The following is a 23,192-nucleotide window of genomic DNA, read 5'->3' as shown; positions in this document are numbered from 1 at the left end:
CTTTTTTGAAGATTGATTTTTTTTCAAAAACGTACTTAAAATATTTATGTCACCTGCCAGAGATGGAACATCATTTACACAGTATGATATGCACAGTATCTGGGTGTTTTCTGGGCTTTAAGGCTGGCTCTGAAGCGTGTGCTAGTGTATTCAAAGGAGCCCTTTGGTAAGAGTGCAAGAATGATCATGGGGATAGCCCGTTTTTAGAATATGTTTGTGTGGGCTAAACTGTTGGAGCGTCTTTTTCCATTGGTTGCCTATTTGTCTTAGAGCAGTGGTAAGTTGTTGTGCATTAATGAGGTATGCAATATATTTCCTATAAAAGGCCTCGGCTTTAAGACAGTGAACACAGCATGTAAACAGAAGAACAAGATATATTGGTTATATTTATATCAGGAGCTTATGTCAGTTGTGGGCATCACACATGATATTCAAATGTATGTCATATCATCTTCCACCAGTAATCTAGCTTTCCTCTCTGTCTAACCATAAATAGGGTAAGCATTATGCTAGAGACCACCAAGTGGGAGACTCTACCCCTCCTATACTTCGTTATTTGTTTTCTGTTACCAGCCCTCTATCGACAGCCATACAAACTTACAAAAGTAAAATAAAGCAACTAAAATATTACAATTCCATCATCTGCTGAAAAATAAGAAACACTTTTTAACCTAGGTGCCCTTTTACAAAAGCATTGTTACATCTTAAAAATTCTCTACCTTACATTTTCAAAATAATTAATGTAAAACGTTTAAAAATTAATATAACCCTAGGCATACAAATATAAAATGTTGCATATATTGCATAGAGAGCCACGAATTACACATTCTAGCCTCACGTTTAAATTTTAAAATGTCGGCAGGTACTCTCAGGAGCTGTAAAGTTCTGGTTTCAGAGCTCAAGAAAAGCGTTACATCTCTGTATTACTGAATACGTGAGGTAAACTAGCATTAAACTCCAGTGGGCAGTCCTAATTACTGATTCTAATTTGTCATCGTTAGTGTAGTGTGCCATGTCTTATGAAAAGTTTGCATCTCTTACTGTTTTCAGTATCTGAAATATATTATTACGACACTAACTTAAGTAATGCATTCTACAGAGCCAAACCCATCATAACAGTTGCAGCTTTCACACTCCTTTCATATGCTGGAGGGTCTTGTAGGAGATCCTAATATATAACTTTTCCTAGTTTATTGCCTCCTACAGATTCTAATTAGCACCTGCCCCATCACTTTATATTTAATACTTTCCATACTGAACTCCAACAGGATTGCCTTTTTTGGACTGCTTAAACTTTTAGGATCTATTATCACAGTTTAGCTTTCACACTTTCAATGTGTTGCGAGCGTGGTAGGAGAGCTATTGCAAATCCAATCAGAATAGTAGTAATTTTATTCTGGTATGCAGGATTTACAGCAGGTATATTGCTTCATGAGCATTAAAAAGTGTTGATTACGTTTCTTGCCTGCTTCCAAGTTTATAAAGACTTAAACAATACCTCTAAATATTGATAGCTGTCACCTGTTACTATATTTTAATTAAGAAACAACTCTGATGTTTTTAGGATTGTATAGGTTAAGTCCTTTGTGGAACAAGATGGCAAAGGTGTGGAAAATTAAGGGAGATGGTGGTTTGGTGTAATTATAAGAACACAAATGTTCATATGTTGTGTAATTCATTATGGTTTATCAAATTCCATTCTAGCACTCACTTTCAAGGCGGTTGGTCTCAGTTGTTTCTTGTTGATGAAGTCTGAGTATTGACCAGGGATTGCTTTTGCTTGCTGTTACCTAGATTTCGAGTGGTATTTTCAATTCTATTCTAAGAGTATTGCATTCTACCATTGATTTTTGTGTGGTAGCGAGAATGATTTCCAAAGTGTTTTATTTTCTGCAATGCATTAATCAGTAAGGTGTTGTGGAGTTTTACTTTAGGTCTGCTAATGGATGTTGTGTTTCTAGTGCTGAGAGAAGATTAGTAATCAGATTTTAATGGTTGATGACTGGTATTTTCTCAGCAATGCTGGACCAATACTGTTAAATTTTTAAGCATAAGTAAAGCATAAGCTTTAAGGTAGCTCTTTTGTCTTGGCACCTCCAGCAAGTATCGCCTTCTTGTGGACCTGCCTGGCATATCTTTTTTGGGGCCTATGTTTTAATACTGAGAGAAACTATATACTTATATATTGTAGGAATGATTTGGGTGGAGTGGTAAAATCAGCTGCATCACTTTGCCATTGGGGTGCAGGGGCGGCTCCTCCATTAGGGCGGAGGAGCATCGCCCCCCTGCTTTATCGCAGTGCGAGAAGCAGAAACATAAAATGGTATTTTAAATACCATTTTATGTTTCTGCTTCCTGCGCTGTGAGAAAGCAGAATGGTATACCTGGTTGGGGGAGGGCGGGTGGACGGGTCGGGGAGGAGTGGCTTGCCCAATGCTGTGGGGCCTGACTGTTTGGCTGGAACCAGTCATGCGCACTCTGCATTTTCTCTATGTAGGCTGCATTCAGCCTGCATAGAGAAAATGGCCTCCCTACAGGCACCCGGATGGTCACTGTCTGCGCCAGTCTTGTGATTGGCTTAGGGGAGGGTAGGGAGGATGCCTGCTCCCTGTTCCTGCTGGAGGCAGGAGAGCAGGAAAGCAGCAGGAAAACACAGGCGCGGGACCCGGACAGAAGCGAAGGCGGCGCAGGAGCCGGTAAGGTAAGGTTGTATTTTTTTTTTTTTTAAATCCCCGCATGTGCCTCTTTACCGCCCCCCCCCCACACACAAATCAAACGAGCCGCGACTGTTGGGGTGCCTGATAGTTTAATAGTAGGCTTGTAAGCTAGGAAGTTTGGGAAGTTGACCCTACCTTCAGTTTCTGATTTGTAAAGAAAAGTTCTGGTGTGGGTTCCCTTCAAGAGGAATGTTGGTGGAGTCATTTAATTCAAAGAATTCCTGGTGAAGACCTTGATTCAGGCTTTTAAGTCACTCATTCAGTACTGAAGCATTGACTTTCAGTCTACTATTGGATCAATGAATGTGTACCATTCGCCAACTAAGATAAGATAAGTAGTAACTGTTTTTGGTTTTATGCCTTCTTGTGTTTGCTATTAACATATTAAATGTGATGAATTTCACTACATCTAAGTGGGTCTCTCATAGAAAGACAAAAAGGGCTTTCATTTTACTGTGAATGGAGAGAATCCTCTGTCTCTGCAGTTTGTGATGAATTCCCTTCACATTCCATGAGACACTATTGATTAAATACATTGATATTCCTCCTTTGTGCTTGATGAAGATAGTTTTGTACTGTAAATCTCAGATGTTGCTTAATTACAGTATTGTCTTTATTTTTAAGGAACCCTTCCTCTCACATCCTTGGTAGGCAGTATTGACTGGATATAGTTTTCCCCTTCAATACCAACTGTTTCCTTGTGAAACTCACAAATGTAAGAATACGTTGATGTGCTAGGAACTCAGAATAGCCAACAGGGCTAATATTGTCATAGATAGATAGATAGCGCAGAGGCCACATCAGTCAATCAAGTGACCACCTATGCGGCTGGACATACTCATTGCTGTATATTCTGGGTATGTATGTGACCTGTTCATTTGTTTACTTTGATTATCAATGATTAGTCTGCTATATATTTTACTGCTATTTGTGAGTTATATATGGAACTCTGGCTCAAGGTCTACTGTTTGGGTTTGATTGGTCTGCAAAGTGGTCCAAGATTTGTTTTTAAGTCTGCATATTCTTCAAAGAATTTCTTTTTGTCTTGGCATGTGACTCTGCCCATCCCAGGTTAAATGATTACATATTTATTGTTGTGTTGTCAACTCTGAGGCTTTAGATCCAGGATTTTTTCCATAGCAGCTGTTTCCTTTGCTATTTCCTGGAAGATATATATTGCCACTAGGTTTGCTTTTCCATAGAAAGAGCATTGTTTGGTTTGCTAATAAATTTGGACCTATCTGCTGAATCTTCACAAAACTTTCCACAACAATAGTTCATCCACCTCAGCTCTTAACTGGAACATTTTGCGGTGAATGTAAAATCCCCAAGCATTTTCCATAGACTTGTAATTTGGTGTAAATCTGTTCAGTAGTTGAACAATTTAGAGTAACAAATATTTGAATATTGAGGCAGTTGGGTCTGCGAGATTCTCGAGAGATTCTCGCAGGAGTGCCAGTTCAAAAATAGAGATTGGCCACGAGCGCTCTGATTGGCTGCCAGCATCATGAGAAACTCAGGGACTTAGTTAAAAAATATATATATAAGAGGGAAGAGTAGAGATACCCTGACCCCTTATGTCCCCTGCCTCCCAGGCCAAAAAGAAAAAAAAACAGCAATAATTGCTGCCATCCCGCAAGTCTCTTGCAGGATCGAAACAGTAAAAACAAAATGGTGACCGGGCCGCATATAATTATAAGCCCCAGGGAGCCCACCCCCGGGCTGTGTTCATAAAGGGGAGAGGAGGGCTACGTGGATCTCCTCCCCGAGCCTGCAGAGGCTCTGGAAGGCCACCCATGAGCCTCTAAAGGCCCTGGGCAGGCCACCCCTGGGCCAAAATGTAACAAAATGGGGAGTGCCCCCCCCCCCCCCCACCACCACTTATGAGCCTGAAAAGGCCTCGGGAAGCCCACCCGGGCCCGAAACTTTATTAAATCGGGATGGCTGCTACTCTATCTCCCTCCTTGAGCCTAAAAAGACCCCAGGGATCCCACCACAGAGGCCAACATTTTACTAAAAGGAGGGTGCACCATGCAACCCGTTCCCAGAGCCTTAAAAGGGCCCTGGAAGCCCACCCCTCAGGCTAATGACTTCAAGGGAGGAGGGCCGCGTGACCCTACCTCCCTAACCCATTGAAGCCCCGAGGATCCCATCACCTGGGGCCAGCTCACAAGCATACATAGCAGTTTCCCTGCTCGCAGCGGTTGAGGCAAGCAAACCTGTGTTTGCTGTCGCTTGGCAGGAATCTCTTTCCAAGTGGAAGCAAACACCAATTCCGCTCCCAGCTGACAAGCGCTTCAAAACTGCTCACGCTGGCTGGGAGCGACTCTTGATCTATTTCCCTTGCCCAAACAGATCAAAATATTGCTCCCAACGCAGGAAGTAGCATTAGGAGCTGCTCCCTGCAGGCAGTAGCAATGCCTGCTCCCCGCAGGCGGGAGCAATGCCTGCTCCTTCAGTATGTGAGGAGCTAGCTGGGGCCACGGGGCTCCCCCACAACAATCCCAATGAGACTATGGTGGGTGCCCTGGGTGAGCCCCAGGGCACCAACCTTTTACTATACTGGGTCCCGGGGATTGGGTCCCTGGAGCTGAAATTGGCATGGAGACGTGGGCTTTGTGCCCCCTTCCCCTGCAAAATGTTGCCGAGCCCTGGGTGATGGGGTCACTTGGAGCCAGGTGTACCCCCACCCACTCCAAAGAATGCCGGGCCCTGAGGAATGGGGTCCACAGGGCTAAAATCAGCCTGGGAAGGGGTCCTGTGCCACCCACCCTCTCAAAAGAACACCGGACCCTTGGGGATAGGGTCCAGGGGTGGCAAATTCGCCTCCTCCCTTTTACTTAAAAAAGTGCCCTGGGGGATGGTGTCCTAACGAGGCTTGGGGAGGGGACCATGCGACCCTCCTCCCCTTTATTGAAATAAGTGGCCGCAGGGACTGGGGTCCCCGGGGCCGATAACACCTCAGGGAGGGGGACTGCGGGCCCTCTCGCCTTAAAACAATACACATTAGTGAGGGATGGGGTCACCTGGGCCTAACAAGTTTCGGGGAGGGGTGCGAATGGCCTCCCTCCCCTTTAATTAAAAAACAAACGACCCTGGGGCATGGGGTCCCCAGGACTAGGCCCTTTGGCCAACCCACTTGCGCAGTGTGGGGTTGATTGTATGGAGGTAGGGTTGGCTGCAGGGCCTGGCCACTGCTCAGACCCTGCAGCCAACCCCGTCTGCCGTGCACGGTGCGGGGTTGCACTTACATATGGTAAGTATATATTACTTTACGTTGAAAAAAAACCTAGATTTTCACTGAAAAAAACAAAGGTTAAAGTAACGTTACCTAATTTTTTTCTGCATAACCCAAAAACTTGTGTGAATCATAATGAATGCAAGTCAACTGTCATCTGCACACAGAGTTACTCTTAAGTACAAAGATTTATAACAAGTTCAATACCGCTACACACCTATGGTGCATTAGGAGCACATTTGTTTTGTAAACACTTACACCCCCCATTAGCAGGTCCCAGGCTAAACAAAATTAGGTAGACCAGTAATATGGTGCTTACCCACCACTATGTAGACTATAAAACAAATGACCACACTCATTGGATGATGTCTTCAGCGATGTCATTTGAGATGTCATAAATGTCATAGAACATGTCATGAGTGATGTCTTATGTTAGGTCATAAGCAGCAGCACTAGCTATAACTTGAACCTCCTCCATGCACTAACTAGAACTGGTGAATTTTTTTTTTGTCATTGATATATTTACCTACCTACAATGTTACTTCAACTAGTCAGTAAGATTGTTACAAAATATGTCAGGATTCTATATTATGGCGCGCATATAATTCTGTGGGGTACGGCAGGTAAGAGTAAGTATTTTTTATGTTTTAAGTGTTTTAAATTTAGTGATATCTGTGGCCATGATAGTACCTTAGTACTATTGAGGTATATAGCGATGACTATTCATTAGCCAATTGGCTACTGACTGCCTTTATCCAAGTTATTGGCAGCCATGGTGTTTTCAGCTCTAGTTTACCCATGTTCTGCATTATGCCTTGCAATGTAGGTAAGTATTAGGTTTGGTATTTTTTCCACTTCAGTAATGTAGTTATGTGTGTGTGCGTGTGTGTGTGTGTGTATGTGTGTATGTATGTATGTATGTATGTATGTATGTGTGTGTATATATATATATATATATATATATATATATATATATATATCTCCACATGTGTGTTCTGGCATTTTGGTTCTCTCATCAAGGTATTGATAGTTTCCAGGACCGCCTCAGGAACGGGCCAATGCAAGTGGCCGCTGTCAATGGCAGCCTGTAACTTTACCCGGAGGCAGGTTGATTCACTCCTGCTTCACGGCCCGGCTTTGTTCCTTCTCCTTGGGACTTTGGATGTTGGGGACCGGAGGGAGCTGTAAATACATGAACTATGGGGCCACCAGCCGCTACATGGCCCCCACTTTGCGAGGCAAATCTCGGCGCTCATGCGAGCAATATCTGATCCAGCTGCCGGACGGATTGGAACTAGTGCATGCTGGGAGCTGTAGTTGTTTACTATACTGCAGCATTCCCAGGCGGCAGGATCAGCTGAGCTCCCACCAATGGGAGTGCCCTGGCAATTACAAAGGAGGGAGGAGGTGACACCCACGAACGATTCCGCATCTGAGGAAGGCGTAATGGCCGAAATGCATCATGCTGGTTGGTTTGGTGATTAAAGGCTTCCAACAAGTACCCCGTTGTGTCCTTGGATTTCCTTGTGAGAAGGTGATCGTGTGTGATATATATTTATATATATATATATGTATACGCGTCGGGGGAGGAGTCGAGTCGTTCAGAGGGTTGCAGCCTTTGAGTCCTTGTCGTCTTTCAGACTGAGTGCTGAACCAATCCGAATAGGTGAGCCCCGCCCCATACCTGGAAACCCGAGAGGTTTGCTGGCGGCGTGAGGCTCGGCGTCTTGGCGTTCTCATTCTTGCCCCTCCGCTAAACCTCCTCTGATGCTTGAAGCCTTGAGATTTCTGGGACTGGTGGAGCCGGAGTTGTACTGAGGCCCGCTGCTTGCTTTGCTATCTGTTTTGCATTCTTTCGGACTCTTTCGGATTCTCCTGAGGGGTTGTGCTGCTCGAGGGCTGGTACCTTGGAGTCTGTTCCCGCTCTGGCTTGATCGCTGCGGCTCTCCTGTGGGCGTGTGTCGGTGTGCTGGATCCGGAGGGCTGAGGGAGCAGGTAAACTTGGTGACACTTCCACAGTTTGACCGTCCTTCGTTGGATCCTTCCTGTTGTTTCTTTCCCTGGATTTCTCTTCCCCTTCAGGTTCCCTTTCGCTGCATCACTGATTTGGAAGAGGACTGGGAGATTTAAGGACATCTAGAAGGAATCTTTTCTCCCTGTCTGTTTCCACAGGCACACTAGCGCGAGGTCGCGCTGCAAGCCCCCCCCCCCCTCACATTTTTACGAGGCGTTTTTATTCCTTCCCTGCCGTTAATGCGCAAGGTTGCGCTGGATTGAACTCCCCCCCCCCCCCCCCTCTCTTTTTTTGTGTGGTTATTTATCTAGCCTTTCGTGTGAGAGGGTGTGCTCGTGACATTTCTCCATTTACTAAAAGACTACCTTTTTGAAGTCAGGCTATTTTCTGTATAAGCACCAGATGGCGCTGTTGAACTCTTTTTAATTTCTGTTTTCTTGTCTTGTGGCTGTCACTCGGCCCGTCTGGCTTCTTTGTCTCCGGACACCACTGATCTGTTCAGCATATGATACGTGTGTTGGTGGCTGGTTCAAAGGACCTTGATTTATATTCCTGATCATTCTATGTTGAAATAGAATGACTGGATCCCTTGGGTGAATAACACACTTGTCACCGAACGGACGGAAGGGTTCTTGGAGCAACCTCAATGTTCTATAGGAGTAAGATCTGTAGTACGGTGTTTGAACTAAAAAGGGGAGACACACCGAGTCATCTGTGGGGGCAGCGGAGCGTTGAGGACAGTGCACTACATGCCCCGGGAGCCTGAGGGGCAGCACCAGCGGACACGCCCCCTGACACCGGGGCCTTAGACTCTACCTCCACGGGAGATGCACCGAGATATCTGTGGGGGCAGTGGAGCGCTGAGGACAGTGCACTACACGCCCCAGGAGCCTGAGGGGCCCTTGACACCAAGTGCCTTATCGATAGGTGGGACGCGCGCAGGAGTGCGCCTGGCTAAGCCCGGGCAAAGGGCAGGCTGTCTGTGGCCGTCCGGGGACGGAGGAGGACGGATCGGGCCCGGTCACGAACTACTGTGGATTGGGAAACACCTGTAAACGCCATTGGACAAGCATTGGGTCAGTACATGGCATAATGGTCTTTATTTAAGTAAAGGGCGATCCTGTAAGCCACCACTGGGACTAGAGACGCTTTGGAGTGATAGTGAGCAGCTGAAATTGTTTGGACATCTAATTTGAGTCTAGTGTTTTCAACTCGGGGTAACCACTTTGTGGTATCACTTGGCGAATTGGATTAAGCATACAGACATGGCAAATGCAGTCCAAACTAGGTCGTCAAAACTCACTAAGCGTATAGCCCCGGATATATTAAAAAGCAGTAAATTAAAAGGAATGCCCACTTTGAACCGTGAAAAACCAACCGCCATCGACAGAATGCTAGGTAAAGTATTAGGGGAAGTAGCATCTGCGATTGAGCGCACGGAGAGACGTCTCTCACTAACCCCCCAACCTGTTTCATCAAACCAGGAGCAGGACTTAGATGCCCAAATATTAGCATTGGCATCCCCTGACTGCGGGACATTTGATATCCCATGTGCTCAAGGGGGGACCTCACTGGCACAGGACATAACATCAAGGGGGGGATCACCACCAAAGGGTAAGATTAGAAATACTAACGGAAAAAAGTCTTGGCGCAAGAGGGTTAACACGAACAAGGGCGTACTAGACACCTGCTCTACAGAAGCAAGGTCTCCTGGAGAGGACGATTTAAATACACAATCGCCCCCAATGTGGGTATCCCAAATAATATCTAACCTACAGATCCATCTTGAGCAACTTGTTGCTAACCAAACCAAAGTGATCCTCAGTAGGTTGGATAAAATAATAACTCTGGTTAAGACAAAGGAGTCGGTTGGCGGTAACAATCCCCCCTCCCTGGGTAATAATGCAATGGGGAAGGGTATTAGCAGTGGCATAGAAACATCAACCACAAATAGGACCCGAAATGATCAAACCAACACAACCACACATCCCTTGACCCCATCGAACACACAATCTGTAGGCTTGACACAGGCCCCCCCGAGTTTGTCCATCATTAGCATGGAGGCTCCCCAGGGAGTACCAAAAGGCATACACAGGGTGATGGTCCATAGAGAAGCTTCATCCCCCCCCCCCTGCTAGTCGGGGACAATTAGAGAATTGCGTCACGAAGGGGCACTTAAATACGTCAGTAACTCTCAATCTACCCCCTGACGCAGCCCCTTATGTGATTATACTTAAAGGAGTCCCAGTGCTGAGACGAGACCAGTTGGAGACCTATGATGAGCTCAAAAACAAAACTATGTTTTGGTTAAATAAGCATAGGCCCCTAGTAGGCATGGAACAAGGGGAAATATTAATGGTTAGAAGGGTGAATTGGGTGGGAACTAGGCCCAAGGATAACATCGGGGATTGTGTGGTTGTGAATTTTAGAAATACGCAGATTGTTGGCCAGCTATTAAGGTGGGGCCCAACCACGGATTCGAGTAACATTTGGTCTATGCCCCTTAGCTTTTTTTACCCGAAGGGGGCCTACAACGGGGGGCATGCTACGGATGGTCTAAGAGGCAGGGAGTGGAACCTGGTTGGGCACAATCGTAGACCTCTCTCTGTAGCCATGAGGAACCAGGATGGGATTAATCTTCAGAATAGATTTGAACCCCTGATGAATTTAGAAGAACGGGATTGACTAGGGACAGATATAAACCCCAGGCAGAACCAAGATAGGGACAAGAGTCCAGAACAGAATAAGGTACCCCCGATGGAAACATCGAGACATGATTTAAGTCAGAGAGGGGAAGATAAGGGGGTAACTATTGCAGAGAGATTACAACCATCCATTATGGTAGAGATCGAGATAATGGGGCCTGATAGTGGGGCTTTAGACACCCAATCAAAACACCTACATACTTTAGCCTACCAAAATGAAACTTTTTTAATGGAGGGAATGTGGGTACTCACCCCCCCATGGCTGGGGCAAGAAATCCTGTCAAGCAGGACGGATTAAAACTAGTATCCTGGAACGTAGCAGGACTTGCTGCCAAATATGAGGATCAGGAATGGAGGCAATACATCACCAGGTTTCATGTTATATGTCTTCAGGAGACCTGGTTGATTGATTGTAACCGTTTCTCCCTGGAGGGGTTCAAGTGCTTCGCAGTCCCCGCACAAAGGTCAGCTTCAGGGAGAGCCATGGGAGGGTTGATTATATACGTAGATCTTCTTATCAAAGAGGTTTGGTCTAACCTAAATTGGGCATCATACAACATGCAGGCTGTAGGTCTCCGCTCAAAAGGGGTAAACATTACCCTAGTTAACTGGTATAATGCGGTGGGAGCAAATGGGAAGGAAAGTATAACAAAAGAATTGGACTCTCGCCTAAATGCCCAGCTGTCGGTTGTGAAGTCGGGAGCAGTTCCATCTGTAGTTCTCGTAGGTGATTTCAATTGTCATCTGTGCGCGAACCTAAGACCACTTACGAAGGACTGGTCACGGTGCACAGTGGAGAAAGGGCCACACTTTTTGCATTCACCGGACGGGGCGCATTTAGATAAGGTGTTGAAAGGCCACAATCTGGTCCATACCATGGACCTGGTAGGAATGGGCAGAGGTGGGGAGCCTAATCCCACCTTTAAGGGTAGAGGATGTCGATCTTCTATCGACTACATTATGGTTTCACCCATACTTAAAACCTGGGTCAATAGGGCAGACATAGAAAGGAGCATTTTCAGTGACCACAACCCTCTGGTGTTAGAGCTAAAAGGACCAATCATTAAATACGTATCACGAGGGGTAGGTGCCGTGGAGACGATATCAGACCAAGGGAGGAGGCTTAGATGGTCTAAAATAGACGGAGATAGCTTTTACAAAAGCTTAATAACCAGAGGGGAAGACGCATTTCATGTATGCTTCGACCCCAACATTGAGGGGACCGCGGTAGTAACCGCTTTCGAAAAGATGGCGCACCTCATTGATGGATTATTAAAGACCACCAAGACTAGGACATTACCTACCACACCCAGATGGTTTGATAGAGATTGCTCAAAAGCACATAAAGAGCTAAAGTCTAGCCTAAAACTTCTGCCCAGGGATAATTCGTACATAGCCCAATGTAGGCTGATATATAAAAAGGCACAAAAAAAACGTAAGACTAGTCTCCAAATGCAAGCCTGGGAGGACTTAAGGGAGGCGGCGGATAGAAGAGACTTGACTGAGTTCTGGAAAATTATAAACACACCATGTTTTCAGGACTCCAATGCCCCACAGATTTTAAATATTATTTTGCCGGAGCAGTGGCATTCCCATTTCAAAAATCTATATAATCACACTGGTGTAATTAATAACGATGAGGGACAGAGGTTAAAACTGACTGCAAGGCCTGATATCACCGTGGTAGAAGTGGAGGGGGCCATCCTGGGCCTAACAAAAAATAAGGCGCCTGGCCCGGATGGGGTTCCTCCAGACCTTTATCTCGGAAAAGTGGAGTTGTGGGCACCCATTCTCACAAGGGTCCTGAACGCGGCAGTGGTGGCAGGTCTGCCGCGTTCTTGGTCCTCGACAACAATAGTTCCAATATTTAAAAAAGGAAATAGGGATGACCCACAATATTATCGCCCGATATCCTTGATCGATGTTACGGCGAAGGTGCTGGGTCGTGTTGTCCTAAATCGTCTAACGGATTGGACAGACACCCACCAGTTAATAACGGACACCCAATATGGGTTTAGAGAAGGAAGGTCAACCACGGACCAGTGCCTGAACCTCTATTTGCTGGTCGCTAAGTACACTATAGCCAGTAAGGAGGCGGTTTATTTGGGGTTCATGGACCTTTCCGCGGCCTTTGATCACGTGAATAGGGAAAAGCTATGGCCCTGATGACAGGTCTTGGGGCGGACCAGGACCTAGTCAATCTTCTCAAGGCACTGCACTGGAATACAACTGCGTCTGTTCGTTTTAATCAAGACGGAAGCAAGACTCCATCATTCCCATGCACTAGTGGAGTGCGGCAGGGCTGCATCCTAGCTCCCTTTTTGTTTTCACTTTACATAAATAACTTAGATAGTGAACTGTGTAAACTCGGAGTGGATTCTCCTCAGGTAGGCACTCGCCCAGTCCCTGTCCTGCTCTATGCGGACGACACGGTGCTCCTAGCACGGACTCTGCGGGGATTACAGAGGCTGATTGATGGATTTATAACTTTTATGTCCTCACTTGATCTATCAGCAAACCTAGATAAATCGTATATCATGCTTGCGGGGACCAGAACAGACAAAATATTTTTTTATAAGATAGGAACTACCTAGGAGTATTGTTTGACGGGCTTCTAAAGTTTAGACTTTTAGTGGACAAACACTGACTCAAAATTGGTGGCCTCATCTGGGGCTATAATGGGTTATGGGAGAAGGCTGGGAAGATGGTCCCCCGAGCAAGTGATGAATTTGTATAGATCAATATGCTGCGCTAAGGCAGTTTATGGGGCTGAAGTTTGGGGCTTTGCGAATATACATCAGGTCCAGATAGAGGAAAATACATTTTTTAGAAGGATACTGAAAGTCCCGCACAGTACATCAGCCTACATGATACATGAAGAACTGGGTGAACCGTATATTGAAGATCAAATCAAGGTCAGGCCGCTTCTGGCCTGGGTGAGGATTTGGTCTAACCCCGAGGCAGGCCTCAGTAGACAAATTATTATAGATTGTCTGAATCGAGACAAAGGGAGCTCTATCCCATGGCTAAACTATGTAAAGTGTACTTTGGAGGCCATTGGTTGTAAGAACCTCTTCACCGAGCCTGAAGCCCTCATTGCCCAGAATAAAACGTTAGTCAAGAAAAAGTTTGGGGAATGGACAACTGCAAGCAGGGCGGCCACTGAGGAGTGTAAATCTACAGTTGTGGCCTATAGATTACTGAAATGGGAGAGTGGAAGGGAGCCTTATCTTTCACTGATTCATAATGCACAAGACAGATTTTATATGACCGCTTTAGGTTCAACATCTTGCATCATTTATTATCTGATCATTTTGGTTTTACCTTAACGGTGGAGCAGAAGGGTACCTGCGGCTGCGACAATAAGTCTCCGCAGGATACCCTTCATTTTGTTTTGTTATGCTCATTTTATACATCACCTAGGCGTAAGTTCCTGGTGGGAATTTTGAAAAGAGCTAAGTTTAGACATGCCAAGATTGCCTTATTGTTTTTGCAAAAGGCCAATGATGCATATACCCTGTCCTGTATTATGAGTTTTATTAAGATGGCGGTAAGGATAAGGAACTCAAGAGAGATGGGTTGATTGCAATGCCCTGTATATAGAGATCTGGGAAAATGAAAAGAAATGCCATGATTTGAACTGTCTTTTTAATGTTTTTTAATGTGTTTTAACTGTTTTATGAACTTTTATGGTATCTTTATAAGTGCCGAATAAAGAAATATTGATTGATTGATACGCGTCGGTGTTGCGGACCTCCCAAACACGGTCTGAGTAACTTTGCCAGACTTCCAAACAGGAAAGTCAATGCCGTGTCTTTATGGAAAATTGCCTTTAATGTCAGCCGATAATGTTAGACGCGTTTCGCCTGCCCAGCAGGCTTACTCACTCACTAACTAGTGAGCAAGCCTGCTGGGCAGGCGAAACGCATCTAACATTATCAGCTAACATTTAAGGCAATTTTCTGTAAAGACACGGCGTTGACTTTCCTGTTTGGCAGTGTGGAGATATATATATATATATATTCACTGAAAAAACCATAGGTTTCACACATGTTATAGTTAGCTGGACATTTTACTGATAAAAAACCAATGAAATTCCCCCGTTATAGTTACTGTAGGCAACTATAACTCACGCGACCGCAATCCTCTGCTGATGCTAATACTGTATTTAGACACTTATTTGCCCATGTCTTCTTCCATTAAATTTTAGCTATACATATATTACAAATATTTTTTTTTCATAAAGACACATATGTCATCAGCAGAGGATTACGGTCGCGTGAGTTATAGTTGCCTACAGTAACTATAACGGGGGAATTTCATTGGTTTTTTATCAGTAAAATGTCCAGCTAACTATAACGTGTGAAACCTATGGTTTTTTCAGTGAATTTGTACGTTTTTTTAAATGCTAAGTTACTTTACGCCATTTGTGGCGTGCGCGCCCACTTAACGCATAAAATTTTATTATTTATTACCGTACGCGTATGGTAAGCGTAATCGGCGAAATTTTCGAAAAAATTGAAATTGCCTTTTTTCACTTGGGGGATCGTTGGGGACTCCCTCGACATGGCTAGGTGCTTGGGAGCTGTCTAAACAGCCCCTTTACATGTTTTTGCACTTTGTTTTTCAACCCCCTGTCAGAGTGCGAGAGAGAAAATGGCGGCCGCCGCTTCCTGGTTTCGACCGATTCGAATGTTTACTAAGATCTAACGGCCAATCAGAATCGCGCTCGCGCACGTCACCGTACGCGTACGGTAAGCGCACCGTAAGCGCACCGTAAGCTGGCTCAGATATATATATTGATTTAAAGGCTATTTTCTCAGAATCTACTGAACAGATTTACACCAAACCTACAAAAGGCACTTCCTTGACCTGAGGACTACCTCTCTGCCAAATTTCATTAAATTCTGTTCAGCCGTTCGGGCTGTAGCTCTGTCTAAAGGTCCTATGGAAAAATGCATGGGAAAAACGCGTTTTGGGACCCCCCTTTTATCTCAGCCCCCGCTTGACGAATCCCCCCGAGACTTTCAGGGTAGGAGCGGAGCTCAACGCCCCACCTATTTTGAAAATTTTGCGAGGATTCGTCGACCGGCGCCAAAGTTATTCAAAATAGAATGTTGCGGATTTCCTATGGTAAGAGGGTCCTAACTATAACTATCTACTGGCGACCGCCAGTAGATAATATAAATATATATATATCGAAATGCATTATGCTGTGCTGTTTCCAATTAAAGGCTTCCATACGGATTCCCCGAGTGGCCTCTTTCCTTTCTTTGCCAGAGAGGTGTTTTTCGATTCAATTTGTGCACCAGCCAGAGGTGTTCAAAGAGGCCCCATTCCGTTCAGAGGCAGGAGAGATGCTGGCTCCAGCTCTTGCAGCTTTTCTTTTCTTCGAGGGATCGAAACAACTGCCTGCCTGCCTCCAGTGATGTGTCAGCCAGGGCTGCTGCCAGGTGCAGCTCGTGACTGCACGAGGGGTCGCAATTACTATATTGACAACTCACTGCCCGGCAGTCACTCACACGGGAGGCTGGAATGCCAAGGGGACCCGAGGAAGCCTGAGGAATGTATTTTAGCAGACACTCCATTTCTATTACCGGGTCTTTGCCCTGAACAGTGGTTCCTTCTCCACGAAACACCCACCAGGGAGCAGTGCTCTCTGGGAATTGCAGTGCAATTCGAACCACTCTGGGTGAAAGGACATGTGATCTGGGGGTTGGAACTGATCACCCAATCTGGGACAAGCAGGACACTTCATAAGACGTGGGTGGAGACTTCTCGTGATGGCAGTAGCATCTGAGGAAGGCAAGTTGTGCCGAAATGCATTATGCTGTGCTGTTTCTAATTAAAGGCTTCCATACGGATTCCCCGAGTGGCCTCTTTCCTTTCTTTGCCGGAGAGGTGTGTATATATATATATATATATATATATATATATATATCAAGGTTGCCCCCAAGAGAAAGCCACACACATAGGGGTTCCGCACATCACCTCGCAGGCAGCAGCGTCAAGTCAAACTGCATACATTCCATTTGGCCATACGCGTTTCGAGCTCCCTTGAGCTCTTGATCACTGGCGGCATGAAGAGGGAAACAGGTAAGTAAGAACAGCTGACTTTTATTCAGTACGAAGTCCCGCCCATGTGGGCGTCCCAAGGCATGCTGGTCAATGTAGTTCCATATATTACCTGACAAACTTCCATGTTCATTAACCAAGTGGAACCTGCTCCCGCTTCAATTAAATATCACTCCTGTGAGGTAGGAACGTTCTGCCAGTCCTGTTGGAACGAAGGGGGCCTGAGCCTCAGGTACATATTGGTTAGTACCATAGCGAACTTAACCAGCGCTTCATCCATTATGGATTTTATCAAATTTTTATGTTTATGTGCGCGGAATACATTCATGGACTAAACAAAACACCCATTGGGGTTTAAACGGGACTTACAAGCATGGCGGAAATGATGTGGACTACGTTAACCATGATGCCACTGTGACGCACACTTGGGCGGGGCTTGTGCAATTAATAAAACCATGTCCCAAAAACAGTTTTGCCTGGTCCAAGCACATTCATCTAGCATCTCGGCACTGAACAAGGTTACTCGGATACCCGAAACGCGTTTGGCTGTCTATTGAGGAGCGGGTGAGGAACATTGTGCCTGCTACCACCTGAGGCATTTGTGCGTGTACTCTTTCGTGAGTGATAGCTTCTGTGGGGCAACCTTGGTTTTGATATATATATATTCACTGAAAAAACCATAGGTTTCACACATGTTATAGTTAGGAATTAGCATTTAAAAATCCTTGCAAATTCACTGAAAAAACCATAGGTTTCACACATGTTATAGTTAGCTGGACATTTCACTCGTACAAAACCATTGAAATTCCCCCGTTATAGTTAGTTCAGCTAACTATAACTCGCGCGCCCGCAATGCACTGCTGATGACGTCACATATTACATCACTCATGACATGGTCAGTGACATCACTCATGACATCACTGATGACATTACTGTAGAGTGGATCGCGGTCGCGCGAGTTATAGTTAGCTGAACTAACTATAACGGGGGAATTTCAATGGTTTTGTACGAGTGAAATGTCCAGCTAACTATAACATGTGTGAAACCTATGGTTTTTTCAGTGAATTTGCAAGGTTTTTTAAATGCTAATTCCTAACTATAACATGTGCGAAACCTATGGTTTTTTCAGTGAATTTGCAAGGTTTTTTAAATGCTAATTCCTAACTAGAACGTGTGTGAAACCTATGGTTTTTTCAGTGAATTTGCAAGGTTTTTTAAATGCTAATTCCTAACTATAACATGTGTGAAACCTATGGTTTTTTCAGTGAATATATATATATATCAAAACCAAGGTTGCCCCACAGAAGCTATCACTCACGAAAGAGTACACGCACAAATGTGTGTGTGTGTATGTATATATGTGTATGTATACGTGTATGTGATATGTGTATGTAAATATGTATGTATTTTTTCTTTTTTTTTAAATAATACTTAGTGCCAAAAACAAAGTTTAAAAAAGTTTGAAAAATTAAAAATACACTAGAAGACACTATATTTAATAAATATAGAGTGCTTAAGTGATTTTTAAAACTTTAACATATTTAAATATGCTGCAAAATGTGTACAGAATACCGTATTAATTGCAAGAAAAGACTGCGCTTCTTAAAAAAAAAATACTGTTCCCTTCAGATTGCTACAAAAATATAGAGAAATGTATAGACAAAAATGGTACCTGTAGAAAGTTTTTTGTGGTACCGCGGTAGTACTGGCCTACTCTGCATTTCTTTAACCCGTCATACGTCACGGTGGGCGTGTGCGGAGGACGGCCAGGGGCCGTCCGAATCCGGCCCACTATTTAAATCGCCAGCACAGCGCGAAAATGCACACAGCATGCAAGGGGTTAAGCAGATATATAGAAACGTATAAATATTTTGCACCACCTATTAGCACTTTACTAAAGTGTTTTTAGGTAGGGCAAAAATACCAAACCTACTACTTACCTACATCGGAAGGCATAACACAGAACACTGCCAAAGTGTGCCTAAAAATAGCATGCCTGCCTTTAACTTTTGTAAAGGAAGTCATTAGCCAATCAGCTAATGAATCGTTCTCACTATGTATCAGTTTAACAGAAAAATACAACCATGTTTTACTAAAATACTGAGAAAATGGTTCTTTCAAAGTTTAAATAAATTCAAACTTATAGAATAGTTACACTACTTACCTGCACTACCCAGAATAATCATCTACGCACCAAAATATGTAATCCTTCAAAGTTTTAACAAAATTAGAATGATGGTTTTCGTGATACGCAAACTACAAAAGTGTATGTAAAATACACTGGATTGAGGCACGTTTTGGGACCCCCCAACATTTATATATTAGAATACATATTTTGGAGATATAACATTGACATCTTTTCACATACTTTGACAGTGCAAAACAAAACACAATATGGCAAGGCTCATATGCGCAAAAAAGTTTTTCTTATCCCCACAATCAGATACAAACTAATTATATTGTGTGCTCCAAGGAAGAGGGCAGCCACTTGTAACCCCAGAAAAAGGACCAGAAGACCGGTCCCACACCAAACAAAACAAATATCCTGAGCACAACACCATGTGTGTCATAAAATCAATGTCCAGTCTGTCCTCTTTCCAATTACGTTGATTTTATTCTTGAGATAAAATCTTCTCCAGATCGCACAATAGCCCAGATCGTACAATAGCCAACACGTGTTTCGTCAGGTTTGATGTCTCCGCATCTCTGACTTCATCAGGGCTACAAACAAATTGACAACAAATGTCTGAGTAACTCTTAAAAATATTTAGATATGATCACCTGCACCATATCACCCATGTGCCTTCGGCAATCACATAGTGATTCCGAAATCATTCATATGTGCCCACAATGTTGGTTAACAAACATAAAATGTACCAATCATATTAATATCATGAGAACTCATAAAAAAGAGGGAATTGAAAACCATACGATCCTAACCTCCATACGACATTTCCAATACGTCAGTATATTCACAAAGTTTAAACACCAGAGCACGAATAGCATTTATACATAAAGCAAAATCACTTTTTATGGTGTATAATTCATCATCACACATGTGAATAACACAAATGGCTAATCAAGTGGTTCTAGACAATGAGCTCACCTTTGAAGTATCCCAAGTCCATATGTTCATTCCACCGTACACCAGATGTAAAATACTCGTATTAATTAAGTGCGTAATCTGGAGTGTGGAAAAATATGTCTATATACATATCAGGCAAATAGCTGGAGCATCCCAAACAAAATGCATACTGTAACATGCTAAACATTAACCAAAGCGCCTTACCGTAAATTTCCATAAGTCCTCTATCCAGAGCAATTAATGACCACAATAAGTCTTTTCTGACCTGCAAATAATACAAATGAATCAAAAACGGTCTATCTGCTTATTTAAAACATACAAGCTAAATCCCTGTTGCAACTCACGTGCTATCAAATATATTGGGAGAACAATGAAGTATACGGCCTGCAACACGGACCACATCAAGGCATTAGCCTCATATATCAACACACTTGCTACAGTTGCCATAAACTTGCTCAACCAAGCAGCGAAGAGTGTCCCCCGACTCACTATTTATATGTAAAGACCACATATTCCAGAACCAAAAATACATGTACTAATAAATATCTTATCTTATATACATATATATACATATTTTTCCACATTCCAGATTACGCACTAAATTAATACGAGTATTTTACATCTGGAGTATGGTCGAACTAACATATGGATTTGGGATACTTCTAAGGTGAGCTCATTGTCTACAACCACTTGATTAGCCATTTGTGTTATTCACATGTGTGATGATGAATTATACACCATAAAAAGTGATTTTGCTTTATGTATAAATGCTATTCGTGCTCTGGTGTTTAAACTTTGTGAATATGCTGATGTATTGGAAATGTCGTATGGAGGTTTGGATCGTATGGTTTTCAATTCCCTCTTTTTTATGAGTTCTCATGATATTAATATGATTGGTACATTTTATGTTTGTTAACCAACATTGTGGGCACATATGAATGATTTCGGAATCACTATGTGATTGCTGAAAGCACATGGGTGATATGGTGGAGGTGATCATATCTAAATATTTTTAAGAGTTACTCAGACATTTGTTGTCAATTTGTTTGTAGCCCTGATGAAGTCAGAGATGCGGAGGCATCAAACCTGACGAAACACGTGTTGGCTATTGTACGATCTGGACTATTGTGCGATCTGGAGAACATTTTATCATTCTTCAAGAATAAAATCAACGGAATTGGAAAGAAGACAGACTGGACATTGATTTTATGACACACATGGTGTTGTGCTCAGGATATTTGTTTTACTTTGACAGTGCGTTTCCTTTATTTTTCACACTTCACTTTACACCACTCCACTGTACTCTATTTAGAGTATGCTACTCCAGTTCACAACACTATATTATGTCACTACATTTTATGCTAATCCACTGTACGTTACTCCACCCAATTCCACTGTATGCCACTCTAATCTACACCACTATACTGTACGCTGTTATACTGTTCCCCACTGTGTTCTATTTCACTTTTGTGTATGCCAGTTTACGGGACAACACTAAACTGTACTGCTCGCAACTGTATCCTATTCCACTGAATGCAGCTCCACTATGCCTACACTTGGTGGTACACTGCAGGAGTGTACGCTATTTCAGTGTCCACTACTCCACTCTATGCCACTCCATTGTACTGAAATGCACTTTACGCCCCTCTTCTCGCCCTGCTGAGATTTGTACGGAAAGTTCTGCGGGGGTGGGGTCTGTAGGTTTACTGCAATGGTGTTGCTGTTGGCAAAGCGTGAAATCGCTTTGCACTGGGGAAGCTGCCAAACCCAAACTGTCCCTGCTTGGCTTAAAAGTCTGACTTTCTGTGACACCAATAGTGAGAAATATGCTACGTTGTTACTTCCTTCGGCCAGGCCAAGTGACCTCTGGCAACCATTTCGGGATTGTTTGTTACAGTGTGAGCCGCAAGAGTAAGTTTTAGTTGCAGTGTCCAAAACGGTCCATTATGCCCCACCTCTCTGTTCTTTCTTTTTTGATGCTGGGTATACAGTCACTATTGTAATGCCTAAAACTATGCTGCCTATTGCTATCTCTGTTGAGATGTTTTTGCTAGGTATAATGATGTGATTTCAGTGCCGTCTATTTAAATCTCTGAACGGTCTTTCCTCCAAGTTATTGTTATTTAATGCCACACATACTCCTTTAACCCACAATGTGGGCTGTAGCTTGTTTGGTTTGTATGTGTTTAAAAATGATAAATAAAATTCCCCCCACCAAAAAAAAGAAATGCAGTGTATGCCACTGGACTGTACCACAATACATTGTATGCTATTTCACTTTACAAGACTACATTCTGCACCACTCCACTAAACCACATGGTACGTCACTATATTCTACACTTCTATTAATTAACCCTATTGAGTTGCACAACACTCTACTGTGTGCTACTCCACTATATGGCACTCCAATGTACAGATGAACACTTAGTGCAACTAAACTCAACATTATTACGCTGATCACTACTGAATTCTATGCTAGTCTGCTCTATCGCACTAAAATGTATGCTACTCCACTATATACTATTGCACTGTACTGCATTACACTGTATTACACTGTAACTCACTGTAGTGTTTGCTATTCTGCTCTGCACCACTGCACTGTACGGCATTCCAATATGCACCACTCAATTTACACAATGTAACTTTGCAACACTATACCACACTCCACTTTGCATAAGCCAACTATACACCACACAACTGTGCCCCACTCTTCTGTGTGGCACTCTACTGTACCCCACTGCAGTGTACGCTATTCCAATTTACGCCACTCCACTGTATGCTATTTCAGTACACGATATTCCAATATAGACCCCTAGACTGTACAACACTCCTAATGTATGGCATTCCACTGCACCACACTCCACTGTACGCTATTTCAATACACGATATTCCAATATATGCAACACTCCAGTGTATAGCATTCCATTTTATGACAGTACAGTGTACACAAATACACTCTACAATATCTGCAGGACGTGAATCCACTTTACCACGCTCCACTATATGCTATCCCACTGTATACCACTGCACTGTAAGCCACTGCACTCTATGCCACTCCAATATACGCCACTCTATTATATCAGTGGGACCTTGTCACACCATATCGGGATGCCCTATGCGGCTTGCTTTACCCAAGTGCTATATCCGACCCCCCCACTTAACTGACTACGATCAAGGAACAACTGAGTCCTTGGATGAATATGTCTTTGACCTGGACCAAGTCGAAAATTATTCCAATTTTAATCTCTCAAAGGAGGAACTCCCCTCCTCCACAAAAGAAATAATCATTGATCCCTTAGGCGGGGAAATATTCTCCCCCTATAACATTCAACACCCTAGGAGTTCCCAATGGTGGCCT

General features: G+C 43.7%; 1 protein-coding gene across 1 annotated transcript in view; it reads left to right on the top strand.

Annotated features, from left to right (window-relative positions):
• Nucleotides 1-7,663: 7,663 nt before the first annotated feature.
• LOC146810105 (monocarboxylate transporter 6-like) overlaps nucleotides 7,664-23,192 on the top strand; it is a 257,057-nt gene continuing 241,528 nt past the window's right edge. The window contains exon 1 of the mRNA XM_085617051.1: nucleotides 7,664-7,950. The gene's annotated coding sequence lies outside the window, so the exon portion shown is untranslated. The remainder of the gene's footprint in view (nucleotides 7,951-23,192) is intronic.

Source organism: Triturus cristatus, chromosome 7, assembly GCF_964204655.1.
Source record: "Triturus cristatus chromosome 7, aTriCri1.1, whole genome shotgun sequence".
NCBI classification, from domain to species: domain Eukaryota; kingdom Metazoa; phylum Chordata; class Amphibia; order Caudata; family Salamandridae; genus Triturus; species Triturus cristatus.
The sequence above is the reverse complement of the archived record's forward strand: the minus strand, read 5'-3'. Positions and strand labels throughout refer to the sequence as shown.